The 13,883-nt window shown below is 49.2% G+C and overlaps 1 protein-coding gene across 6 annotated transcripts in view; it reads right to left on the bottom strand.

Annotated features, from left to right (window-relative positions):
* Nucleotides 1-13,883, bottom strand: part of WASF3 (WASP family member 3) — a 100,874-nt gene that overhangs the window by 48,179 nt on the left and 38,812 nt on the right. For all 6 annotated transcript variants that reach the window (XM_084761779.1, XM_084761783.1, XM_084761784.1 and 3 more), the window contains exon 2: nt 5,454-5,540. The gene's annotated coding sequence lies outside the window, so the exon portion shown is untranslated. The remainder of the gene's footprint in view (nt 1-5,453; nt 5,541-13,883) is intronic.

Raw genomic sequence — 13,883 nt, 5'->3', positions numbered from 1 at the left:
GATGTTGGCTTTCTAATTACATGCACTTGTAGTTCACCTCGGTGGCATCGGTCTTGTGGCCCCACGCAGTGAGCGACATGATCCTGACCAGGGCCCCACTCCGTCTTTTCACCTAAGGGCGCCCTTTCCTTTTCCCAGGGCCAGGCCCAGATCTGCTTGCCTCAGGGTCAGCGCACTCCCACGAGGAGGCAATTGTTTCCCGCTGCCTCCCAGGAGACAGCCCTCTCTCTTCCCACAGTCAAAGCCAGGCCTTCCTGAAGTCCCACCAGTCACGTGGTCCCCTGCAGCCACACTGCCTGTGCCCGTCTTCTCCCTCACATTTCTCTGCCACCTGGGGAGGCAGAGGGGCAGGCAAAGATCATGCTAACCAAAGTACCGCATGGTGCTAAACTGTCTCCTCTGCTGTCTTCGCTGTGGTCTGTTGGCTCAAGAAGTAGAGACATCCTTGACTCCCAGTGCAACCCTCCTATTTTCTCTCCTCCCCACCCTCCTTGAAAGTCTCCCTCAAGCTGGGCGTGGTGGCCACGCCTTTAATCCCAGCACTCGGGAGGCAGAGGTAGGTAGATCCCTGTGAGTTCAAGGTCAGCCTGGTCTACAAAGTGAGTCCAGAACAGCCAGGGCTACACAGAGAAACCCGGTCTTGAAAAAAACAAAACAAACAAAAAATCGAAATACCAAAAAAAAAAAAAAAAAAAAGTAAGTCCCCCTCAGGCTGGAGAGATGGCTCAGCAGTTAAGAGCACCGTCTGCTCTTCTAGAGGTCCTGAGTTCAATTCCCAGCAACCACATGATGGCTCACAACCATCTATACCTTCTAAAGCCTTCTTCCGGTGGATAAATGGATGAGCCTTCTGGCCCCTCCACTCCTCACGCTGCTCTGTGGCTGGCGGTACACACGCTCTTGAGAGTCCTGCCTTACTCCCTCTTGTACTTTGCACATCTGTGATTAGCTTTTGGGTGACCACTGTATGCACGTGGATATTAATGCGGTAACCTAAGCTTGCTCAGGCCAGGAGAATAATCCTATGTCTCCGTGGGCCAGGATCTGGTATGGCTCCTTGTAGCACAAATACTGTTTGCTTGGTCTCCGTGAAGAAACTGGGTGTGTAAGACTAGCCGCACACCGAGTCACCAAGATGACTCAGGTAAATGCTGTGTGGGCCGTGCCAAAGGAAAAGGCAACGCCCCACAGGAGGAGGGGTCCTCTCTACTGTGTGTAGCCTGGTGTCCTTTCAAGCCCCAACACACGCACATGAGCAGACACACACGCACATGTGCACACACGCCACGTGCACACACACATGACTAAAATGAGATATACATGATTAGATGTGCGTATAAACAGGTGTGTATCCTTCTGAGTGATAATAATTATTGATAGAAATTACTTTAAAAGTTTTATACTCGATGAAGGAATAGACATCCCAGCATAGATTTGCTTTTCAGGTTCATAGGAATAAAAAAGACCCACATTTCAAGTATCTGAGTAATACCCCTGAGCTACACGTGACATACAACCTCCAACGGCTGAAGCGCAACACTTGAAATGAAGGCACCGCCAGCTGCGAACATGCCACATGCCGAGGGCTGTGCTGTCAGTAGGCATGGCTGAAGAGATGGCAGGAGAAGGAAGGCGGTCCCACCCAAGCAACACACATGGCAGCCAAATGAGGGAACAGATGAAGGTCCCTTCCCTCGAAATCAAAACAGCAGATACCAGTCAAATCTGATCTTTCCTTTAGGAGTCGAGCAGAGGGACAGTCACGTCTGCACCTCCCACCCCTCCGCCTGCAGCCTTAAACGATGGGCTCCTTGGTACAGCCGCTACTGCCATCCTGAAGGGGTCCAGCCGGCCAACAGGAGCACAAGCCTGCCTGGATCAGGCACAGCTGCAGGAGCCCTGGCTCTGACTTCTGGACGTCTGCGTCTCAGCAACCACAGTAACACCTGCCACTGTCCCTATGTGGGCGGAGGGTCCCACTGTGAGTGTGGCAGCCCAGAGGGTCGATCTAGGCTGTCATTCTAACAGCAGAGAAGGCTCTTCCAGGCACCGTCACTTCTGAGGTTGTTATGGCAACCACCAGGGTGGTCTTGGTTCCTGCTTCCCAGCTTGCTCCTTCTGACTTGCTCAGCCTGCTTTTTTACACAACACAGGACGGCCTGCCCAGGGCCGGCACCGTCTGCGGTAAGCAGGACCCCCCCCACACACACACGTCGATCATCAATCACGAAAAAAGCCCCACACGCTTGCCACAGCCAGCCTGGTGGAGGCACTTTCTCAACTGAGGTTCCCTCTTCCAAAATGACTGCAGCTTATGTCAGGTTGATAAGAAACTAGCGAGCATCGTTTCAGATGTCTGGCCGGCATGCCCCCTATCTGTGACAGCCAGGACAGGTCGGTGCAATATGCATGGCAACACAGGACATCTACAGTTAGTCAGCCACAGACTGTAAGTCTGCATAAACAGCATCCGTCTCATCCTCACGGGGCCAGTGGTAGCCCTCTGTTTCAAGCACAGCAGCTTGTGTAAACCCCAGGATCTCCATGTTCTGACGGTTTTATCATCTGTTCATGTCTCTGCCGGGACTAGGTGGGCTGAGCAGCTTTTACGGAGAACTGGTGACACCAGGAGCTACTTGGCTTTGAAATTGCCAAGCAGGCAGAGAGCCGTTGAGAGAGCTGCCAGGAGCCACCGGCTCTGGCTGGGGACAGCGACGGAGAGCCGCTAAGAGGGCTGACAAGAGCACCTGTCAACACTTGCTGCTGACAGCTGCTGGTAATGGGAGCTCAGGCTGCTAAGGCTGAGGGCTGAGAGCCACCAGCGCGTGAAGTTCAATCCTGTAACACCAAAGTAGGCGGCCTTTGCGTTTTCATGACTTCAACCCAATTTAAGCAAAAGACCAGCAGCCGAGTGATAACATAGAAACCTGTCCACTCGCATTCAGGGCTCCATCTGACCTCTGTACTATTATCCCACCCCAACTTTCAGAGCACTCGGATGGAAGGCGCACTGTCATATGCTTTTTTAAATGTCTGAACATCCTACTGAGGCTAGGAAGTTGTCTAGTTTCCAAAGACTTAGGACTAATTCTACCAAACTGCCCATAGTCACCGGACAGGTCACATAACTGTTCTAAGCCGCTGGGGCCAAAACTCCATTCCTGTAAGCCTTCGTGAAAATGAGAAAACATTTGGAAAACGCTAAGCAGAAACCAACAGACACAATGTGTGACTTACAGTGATATACAATGTGACTCAAATGATAACCACCATACGAGCATAACACATGCACACCCACACGCAAACACATTCACTCAGAAACACACACACACAGGCACACACACACACAGGTGCACACACACACAGGTGCACACACACACAGGTACACACAGGCACAAACACACACACAGGCACACACACACACACACACACACACACACGGGTGCACACACAGGCGCACGAGCACACACACAGGGTGCACACACAGGTACGCACACACACTGGTGCACGCGTGCGCGCGCGCGCGCGCACACACACACACACACACGGGTGCACACACAGGCGCACGAGCACACACACAGGGTGCATACACAGGTGCACACACACACTGGTGCACGCGCGCACACACACACACACGGGTGCACACACAGGCGCACGAGCACACACACAGGGTGTGCACACAGGTACACACACACACACACACACACACACACACACACACACACACCCCAGACAATGTCCACTGCCATTCAGCGTACATTCCTTTCTCTAGTCCTCTTGTTAGAAATAAATCACTGTGGCCTATCTTCAGTATGAGGGGCATTCAAAGTTCATCAGCGTTACAGATGTTGGGGACAGTATGGGCACAGGGACACACAACAGCCCCTTCCCCTAGCTGTTGGCCCCTACTTGATTCAGAACTTTGAGTTAGGAAGTCACGGGCTGTACGCTCCGTGACTGAGTCCACAGACTGAAATGTGGGCAGCCTTAAGCCCTGAAGGATTCTTCAGTGAAGTCTCTGTGGCCTAAACCAATGGGGACTTTAGAAGGAGGCAAGTCTCAATCTGTGGGGAAAAGGACAGATTCCCAGGGACTTTAAAAACCATGGTCCTGCCACGTATTAACACACTGGCCATTTTGCCTTTTTCCCTATAGGTCTCCTTCAGCAAAGGAATGTTAAAAATTGTGCTGCTTTCAGTAGTCTCTTAAATTTACTATCTCGTGTGTCATCCCTTCCCTTCCTCGGAGACTGCAGGGTTAATCTCACTCCTTTCTTCTCTCGCCCCCTTCCTGATTTCCTTCCCCAATTCACTGTGCTTACAGCATCTCTAGCTCACAGAGGCCGCCCTGCTCACTCCTAACACTTACTCTGTGACTAATGATTTTTGCAGACACCTTTATCACGTGCTGGAAGGCCTGCTGCATTCCCGGTTTTGAAAGCGTTTCTTACTCTGAAATCTTATCAATTATGAACTCCACCACTAGACGCAATAGCGCGTGTTGCTAGGTGCATCCTTCGTCACTGATCACAGGCCCTTAAAATGGCTCCGCGGCTGCTAGTTCTGTTAATATTGCGAATCACGCCGGTCTTTAGCTGCTGTCACACGCCTGGGCTTCTGAAGTAAACAGCACTTGGCATCACATATTTTCCTTTTCACACTAAATGAAATCAACTGCTAAGGATGTTTTTGCTAACAGGAGTCCTCGGTATCTGGCTAATTGAGGATGCACAGCGAGACCGCTTCCTTTCACCACCGGGAGTTTTGCAATCAGCAGAAGAGTCTCTGATTACATTTGGAATATGGGGTGGACTGTCTGTCAGCCCTGACCACCTGATGGGCACAGAAAGAACTGGAAGAAAAGCACCAGGGGATGCCCAACCTTCTGACGCTGCGACACAACAATGTCACATACTAAGGTCATGCTTGAGAACCGTATACTTCAATCACAGGGGGAGATGGTGCTGAGGACACGGCTCCTCAGGTAAGAGCACTGGCCGCCCTTGCAGGGGGTCTGAGTTCAATTCCCAGCACCCACATGACAGCTCACAGCCATTTGCCTGGGGATCTAACCCCCCGTACGGCCTCCGCAGGCACCGCAGGCTCATCGTGCACATACATACGTGCGGGCACATGAAGTAAAAATAAAATATTTTTTAAAAATCTCATGGGGGAAAACGAATGGAACTGTTTAAGAAAACACAAACTAGATACTCATATTCCACGCTCCACACAAAAATGAAATGAGTACATCCGGTCATAGTTTTTCTCTTTTAACATCCCGAAACACTGGTTAGAATCTATCGCCTTTAGGTATTATCAATATATTAAAATACGCAGGTAGTACACATTTAAAGACGTTAATATCGCTTATGCTATTCTGTCTGCAATTGCACTCCCAGAGTGCACTGTTGCTATGCTTGGGTAGCCCTGAGGATAAAAGGTAACTCCTACCATGTAGGTTGGCTCGTGGGCTGAAGGGGTCTGGGCAGCATCACCGCCACGCTCAGGTGTCAGCAGGAACAGCAGGCAGGATCAGAACTAAACAGAAAAACAAAGGAAGGAATCAAGTAACAGTCGGCCGCAGTGTTCTCAAGCCTCCATCTAAGCCAGAAATTCAGATTTTACAGCTCAACAATTCCACCAAGGGTGCCCTAATCCCAGAACTATTGATTTTTAAAATTAGTTTAAGTAAAGATCTAATGCAGGACATAAAGTCTTAAATAGCTCGGCTCTTTATTCTGGAATAACCTCTAAAAATAACTTCAAGGACATTGAATAGTTAGCATCTTCCCAGTTTGAAGAGCTAAAGGACCAGAAAACAGTCAATTGTATCCTAAGCACCTTCAGGAACTGACCTGACCTTAGCAGTGAGACATGTTTGGGGCATTGTTACCGACGCCACAGAGTTAGTCCCACAACACTGACCACTCACTTAAGGGCTGCTCATCTTCCCAACAATACTTGTGTTTAATTAGACTCCTGTTAATCCTGTTATAAACATCTCGACAGTGGGGAAAAAAAAAACGGAGATAAACACTAATAAAGGCAAGTCAGCCTGTTAGACGGCAAACACATAAAACTGGCGAGGAATGAGTGTTCAGGAAAGAATTGGGATGGAAACACACAGGCGAGTTTGTTGGGAACTCTGTGAGGGCAAGACACTGAGAACAAAGAAGATGGGAAGGACGCGCTTTGCCAGACCACTTCTTAGCGGTCACCAGTGGCAGAGGGAAAGGCAGTCCAGGCTCAGGGCGGCCGAAACGGTTCTGAAACCAAGAAACGCCAACTTCAAATCTTCTAGGCAATTATCTGAACACACTGACGTGTGCCAGCTCAAACAATCCTGAGAACCAATGAGGTGAAACAGCCACCACCCTTTTAAAAACATCTTTCAAAACCAGCTGTGCAGCTTGCTATTGATTGATTTTGAAGAGTGAAAGAAATGGGGGCGTGGGAGCGGCTGTTACAAGGCACTCCCAGTAGGTGGCACTGTTTGGGGAAGAAAGGGTACCTTTAGGAAGTGGAACCTTGTTGCAGGAAGCACATCACTGGGGTAGGCTTTGAGGGTTTGTGACCTCCCCACTTCCTGTTTTCCCGCCCTGGTTCCTTCCCATGTACGGCTGAGACGTGAGCTCTCAGCCTCCCGCCCGTCCTGCACCATGCCGTGCCTCCTTTACCAGGATGGACTCTATGCCTCTGGGATGGTACCAAGTAAAGTCCTCCTTCTCCCATCATTTGTTCTGGCCGCAGCATTTCATCATCACAGCCACAGACAAGGAGCTAACCCTCCAATATTGTCAGGCCCCACTTTAGAGATGAGTACACGAACTGGCCGCCTCGGGGCACGCGCCCACTACCACGGTTTCTGGAGAAGCAGCTATTCTGCCGTCTGTGTGAAAGTCTGCGGAATCACTACTATCACTCGGTAAATGCTGCAGTGGGGGCCAATGCTAGAATCAGCATCACACGTGGGTCTAACTTAGTCTTCGAAGCAGATAGAGCCTCCACGGCAGCATCCCAAGAAGGCAACGTGTCGCGGACCACACAGGACGAACAGGCACCAGAATCGTGGGCAGAACACCGCTGTTACTACCCCTAGATCATGCAGCCTAGTGTGTCTCTTCAGATGCAAACACAGTTTCTTTGTTGTTGTTTTTCTCCTACAAAGCTGCTAACGTTTCTAATACTGTCCATAAAGGTCTTTGAGAACTAACTAGATTGTGTGAGTGGTCTAGGGCCATTACATGTGAAACACAGCACAGGGACCAAAAGGTGAGATCCTGGGGCTGGACAGATGGCGCAGTGCTGAGGAACACTGGCTGCTCTTCCAGAGAACCTAGACCCCAGTACCCACATGGTGCTTAGGACCATCTGTAACTCCAGTTCCAGAGGATCTGATGCCCTCCCTGACGTCCATGGGCGCACACGTGATACATATGCAGTCATGCAGCCAAAACTGTCATACACATAAAATAAAATGAGTAAATGTAAAAAATAATTTTTCTTTCTTTCTCTCTCTCTCTCTCTCTCTTTTTTTTTTTTTTGTTTGTTTGTTTGCTTTTTCGAGACAGAGTTTCTCTGTGTAGCCTTGGCTGTCCTGGACTCACTTTGTAGACCAGGCTGGCCTCGAACTCACAGAGATCCTCCTGCCTCTGCCTCCTGAGTGCTGGGATTAAAGGTGTGCGCCACCACCGCCCGGCTTTTTTTTCCCCCCAGATTTTTGAGACAGGGTTTCTCTGTGTAGCCTTGGCTGTCCTGGACTCTCTTTGTAGACCAGGCTGGCCTAGAATTCACAGAGATCCACCTGCCTCTGCCTCCCCAGTGCTGGGATTAAAGGCATGCACCATCACCACACAGCTTAAAAATAATTTTTTTAAAGAGACGAAACCTGGCCAGCTCAGGGGCACTAGCTGACAGAGAGCACCACGGTCCAGCTCTGCTCAGCTCTCCTGTGAGGCTATCGCAGCGGCAGACTATACCTGCCCACCGGCTCCTGCCTATCATCACCTCTGTCAGGAACACTTGTCTCAGTTCTAGCTTCCGGGTACCCAAATTATCTCTACCCCTCCAAATGCCGCCTTCTGTGGGCTCGTCTGTTCACTTTCACACAGTACTTCTCAATAAAACACGGCAATGATAAATGCCCCATCCTGCTGACCAACGGGTTTCTCAGTGCACCGGAAGGAAAGAGTGAGGCTCCAGGTACCCAGGGCTTTACAGAGGCTACGATGCTGTGAACCACCGTGCGGCAGGGGCCTGTCGTCTGCAGGGACACTGTGGAAGTGTTAGGGATTTAGATCCCGAAGTTTAACTCGGGTGACTTGTGATACAGCCATAAGGCAAACAGAGGGAGAAGTTTCCAGGAACAAAGCTGAGAGAAGTGGAAGACAAGGCTGTGCAGTCGAAGAACACCCTAAGGCGGCCTGCCCACCTGACTCCTTGTCACGAGGGAATGCTCCAGAGAGCAGCCTCCAGCTGCCCAGAGCACTAGCCTGGATATCAAAAGTGCAAGGAGACTTGAGGTCTTATTTCATTTTCATCAGTGTTAATGTAAGCGATAATATGAATCCACTGGCCACTGTGTCGAACAGCAGCACCCTAGGGATTCAGGCTCAGATAGCTGGATAGACGCTCCTATTGCAAGCATCTGAGAAAGAAATGCTATGAGGAACAGCTTTCAGCCGCTCAAGTAGTCACTGACCGCAAGAGCAAACAAATCAGCCCTTAAAGGGGTGGGGTCTTTGTGAAGCCACGCCCCCCTCCTAAAATCCAATCGGCGCTGTAGCTGCGCTTGGCCACTGGATCCTGATTCCTGATTAAGGCCTCGACACACGGCAGCATCGGAACGTTCTCACGTCGTCTCCAGGTGACTGTAAAGTGTTGCTACCGAATCAAAATCACTTATGGTACATCATGAGTGCATAGTGAGTGCACAGCTCAGGGTAAGCAACCACCTAGTTTTGTTGTTATTGCTTCCGAAGAGAGCAGGGAGGGGTGGGAATCAGACGTCTTGTATTAGCGGCATGAGTTCAGTGGCTTCAAATGCATCCAGGCCACCTGTGTCCACAGCCAAACAATTTATCTCCAGTTCACAGCTCTCAGTGCCCGCAGGGAAAAGGACTACACTGGGCTCGGGAAGTCATTTCTATGGGCATCTTACAAAGCCAACAATAATAAACGTGTTTCCTGCAAACCAACCTGTTAATCTCACTCACGACATTTGAAGTCAATATGAAACGAGGAATTCTAGGATATGAAAATGCTCCCTATGGAAACAGACTGTATCTAAACTGCTCACTGTTAATCTGCCTGTATTCCTCTAATCGGATTGCATTAAGTCTGTCTACTATTCTGGTCCTTGCTACGTACGTCTCTCAAGCCTCCCAACTCCAGTTTCACAGAAACCAGAAGCTGCCATCCACAAAACTCACGTGTGGCCCCTCCAGGCGTGGCTATTTGCTCGCTCTGCTTCCTTGTTCCACACCCTTACTTAACAAGACCCCCGTTTTCATCTCTGAGACCCGGCCATCAGCATTCTCAACGAGTCACAAATCAAGTTCTGTTTACAACCCTCTACTCAGTCCTATAAAAAACGTGTGGCTGCTATTAGTGTCAGAATAGCACAATCTGCAAAACATGGAACATGACATTTTAGGGGATTGAGGATATAGCTCAGCACAAGAAAGGAAAAAAAAAAGGTGAGGGGTGGAGGGGTGGAGGGAGGGACAAAAGGAGAGGAAAGGGAGGAGAGACTGGGATTATAAAGCATTAGTTCTGGCACTAATAGCAGCTTTTGTGTTTCCCTGTGGTTTCATTGCATTACATGCCTATATCTTTTACAGCAGAGCCAGAGGAGATGTGTTTGTCTGGTCCCACAACTCAATAAAACATATAACAGAAGTGTTAAGACACAGTGGGGGATACACTATTGAGTAACAAGGGAAGATCCTTGCCCTTATGTGTTTTCACTGAATTGGCAGGGAACCTGTGGATAAATATAGAACAGGTAACGGAAGATAGAGCAACAGAAGAGACAGTGGAGTAAGTTAAGATAAAAACCCCAGGTACTAATTAAATACAGTGCGTATCACATTGTCAGCTAGTACTTTCACTTCTAAAACTTTCTTTTAGATGCTCTTAGTTTATTTTCTCGGTATGAGTGTTTTGCTTGCATGTATGTGTGTGGGGGGGCTACAATTGTGCCCAGTGCCCTTGGAGGTTAGTAGGGGATGTAGGGTCCCCTGGAAACCGGGAGTGGGGACGTCTGTGATCCTATTACAGGAAGAAAGGAACATCAACTCCGACATGGTATGACTTTGCAGAAACTCAGGACAGGAACACATGTCTGACCAAGCTAACATGCCTGGTCAAAAATCCTGAAAAGAAGACCATGGCAGGCTGTTGGGCTGTTGTTTTGGACTGACTGAACTGCAATAGGCCTGTGTAGGTCAGACCTAACAAGAATGCTGTCACTCATGCTAGGTGCCACACCATCAAACTGATCCCTGATTTAAAAAAAAAAAAAAAAAAAAAAAAAAGCAAATCAGAAGAAAGAAGCACTAAGCATCCAAATGGAAGAGGTCCAGTTTCCTGGGCTGGCATGGGACCACAGATGGACGGACGCTATAGTAACCAAGCCATTGGTACCACAGATGGATGGATGGACGCTATAGTAACCAAGACATTCTTCATTACCTGCCCTGTTTCTGCCTGTGAATCCATGCTTATCTGCTCAGCACCTTAAAGCACTTACTCTGACTTTATACAAGTCTTTATGATTACAGAATCACAAATAAAAGCCATCTTGAAACTACGTGTGGCTGAATTCTGCCCCTTGCCTCTAGCCCCATGCTATGTGTTTGGAAGACACAGAATAGCAAGCTAGAAAATCCTGAGTGCTGCAGAAATAAGTGCCAAGTGCCAAGGAGAAATGTGGCTCCCGCTACAGTAATCCGGAAGGACCTACAATTTGCATGAGGAGCACTGACACAGAGAATCTGTCCCTTTAGGATGCAGAGAGTACAAAGTGAACATAAAGACAAAGGTTGACATCACCTAAGCACCTTGCTATATCAAGCCGCAGATGCAGTTTGCCCCTGGCACATTATGTACAATGCACGTGTCTCCAGGGAGACAGGGCGTCTCACACTTCAGCAGTGTCGGGTGTTAAGGAGCCTGAGACACACACCTCCTACTTAGTAAGGGCTCCGCTCGCTCAACTCCCATCCACCTGAACTTGGACGGAGGCAGGGAGACTCGGTGATTTGTGAGCCGAGGCTGAACACCACTGTCTCGAATAGGCTTTCTTGGTACTTAGGGGAAGCCTGCATCCTGGAGGCATCAGACACCAGGCTCTGGAATGGACACAGCTCCACCAACTTCCTGAGATCTAGCACAGGCCTAAAGGTGCCCAGTGCTCTCTCACCATAGGAGAGATGGCTGCCCTAAACCCACACCCAGCACACAAGGTCTTCAAGGAAGGCACACAGCCTTCTGGGCTACAATATGTCACTTCAGGAAGTATCTACTTCCTTCACACTGTCAGCAGAAATAGGGTCCCTGTTCCCCCACCCTGCTGCACTATGAACAGTGACATCCAATTCTTGGACACAGTGTCCAATGCAGAATGCCAATTGATTTTCCAAGGTGGCCTTTAGGTACCTCCATCAGCACACATTTTCCATCCCTTTCTTACCAGCGAGCAACCAGCGGTGTCACGAAGAGGCCTGCTCAGATACCCTGGCAACATCCACGCCCTTTCCTGTGCCCTCCACATAGAATGCCACTGTGCAGCGGGCACCTGAGCCAGCCTCAAGCTCACATGGGCTTCTCCACTTACTCACTAAGAGACCGTGGGCAGTTCTTTCATGCCTGGGTTTCCCAAGCTACAGAATGAGGCCGGGAGCATCATTAAATGACTAAAAATGACAGGAAGAGCGAGCCTCGGCATACAGCAAGCCACTCTGGCACCACACACTGCCACCACCTGACCTGAAACCACTCCACCAGACTGCAGACTACGGAGCTGGGTCACTGGACCTGTATCCTAACCCTGGGTGAGCATAGCAGTTTCCAATCAAAGCACAGACAAGAAATTAAACTTCTGGAACGTTCCAGCTGAGGGCTGGTATTAAACTTGTTGAGTTCCTCATTAGCATACCAAAATAACTGGATCCCTGGAGAGAGAGAGAGAAAAAAAAATAAAGCATAGAGGTTGAAGATGGTCAGATACTCATAGTAAACATACTTGGTTACCCTGTTGTAATGTTTCAACCTGCACAGACAGGCTAGCGATTCCTTGCTCTGCCAATCTCCCTGGGTGGGCAGGCACGCCCTAAAGTTCTCACACTTTCCATCCTAATGCCACTCTTACCCCCCCTCCCTCGTTTCTCCCCTGTTGGTCCCTCTAGCACCCAGTACATAGACAATACAAAATCATTTGACAAATACAGGCATTTTTCTCAATTGCTTAAGCAAAAACAAAGAACAAGGACAACAAAACCAACAAAGATTGCTTCTGACCTACTTAAGCAAGAGAAAGCTGGGCATGCCTTGGATTCAACAGCCTTGACTCGAATCACCACTTCCGAGAGTCACGTGGGCTTAGCACGAGCGTGTGCGCCAGGGGAGCAGCTGTTTCCCACTGTGGCGAGGCCGACAGCTAGAAGCACGAGGCCCGGCTGGGGGACAGCACCACTGAACCCCAACTGTGCACTGGCACCAGCTGGCTTCCCTAAGCAGTTTTCTAGAACCATCGTAAGAGGTACCCCAAGAACTGAGAAGAGAAAGTGGCACACAGGACGGAGGTGGGAGACAGGATGGGGTCCAGAGGATGGACACCCATGGGTAACAAGAAGACCCGAGGCCAGGAGAGGCAAAGCGAGGCCAAGGGACGCTTGATTGGCTCCTTTGTCCAGCATTGCAGATACAATACAGCTTCCTCATTAAGCAATCCCCTAACTGCAGAGTTTGTCAAGTCTCCTTTGAAAAAGTGGAGCAGCGCGTCCTTGGCTGACCTTCTGGCACTCTTCCGACTGCCCCTGCTCCCTCAAAGGTTTCAAGCCAGTGGCTACCAGGAAGTGGCCCTGGAACCGATCTGGGCCAAGTAGAAAGCATTCCTGCCTAAACCAGTTTATATTTTTCTCTCCCTTAACGGCTGAATCTTGAAATGAGAAGTCATCATCACTGATTCAAAGAGACGCTAAAGACAGCCCGCTACAGAATGCAGAATGAGACATATCACGCTATCTTGCTTTTCCCCCCCACCTCAGTCTTCTTCAAACGTGTTGCCTTTTTATTAGACAAAATGCAACACACTCCAGATACACAAAACATTAATTTTTAACACCAATTATGAATCCACTGCTGAAATTGTGCAGTGAATCTTACACATCTTACTTAAAAAGAGTTTTCTAGCCAGGTGTGTTAGAGGGCACTCCTTTAATCCAGTACACAGGAGGCAGAGCCAGGCGGATCTCGGTGAGTTCTAGAACACCAGGGCTACATGGTGAGACCGTGTCTCAAAACAAACACCAACAACAACAGTTAAATGGCTTACTCCACGATTTCTAATCATGACCTTCATTAAGTGTCTCTGATTGCAAGAATACAATCTCACTTACATATGATTAGTGAATTACCCATCAGGCTCCCAGCGCAAATGGCAAGGTTTGTATTTTATTAATAACAACTTACATTTGAGTCCAGAGGATTATTTTCAAGGCTTTCATATAAATCAACGTATTTAATCCACAACATTGAGACAAGCAAGGTGCATATTTATTTTTAAAACTTCGTGTGTGAGTGTGTGTGTGTGTGTGTGTGTGTGTGTGTGTGCGCGCGCGCGCGCGCGCGCGCGCGCCTATGAAAATGTCTGAGGTG

Source organism: Acomys minous, assembly GCF_964271855.1.
Source record: "Acomys minous genome assembly, chromosome: 16".
Lineage (NCBI taxonomy): Eukaryota > Metazoa > Chordata > Mammalia > Rodentia > Muridae > Acomys > Acomys minous.
This window is presented reverse-complemented; position numbering and strand designations above follow the sequence as displayed.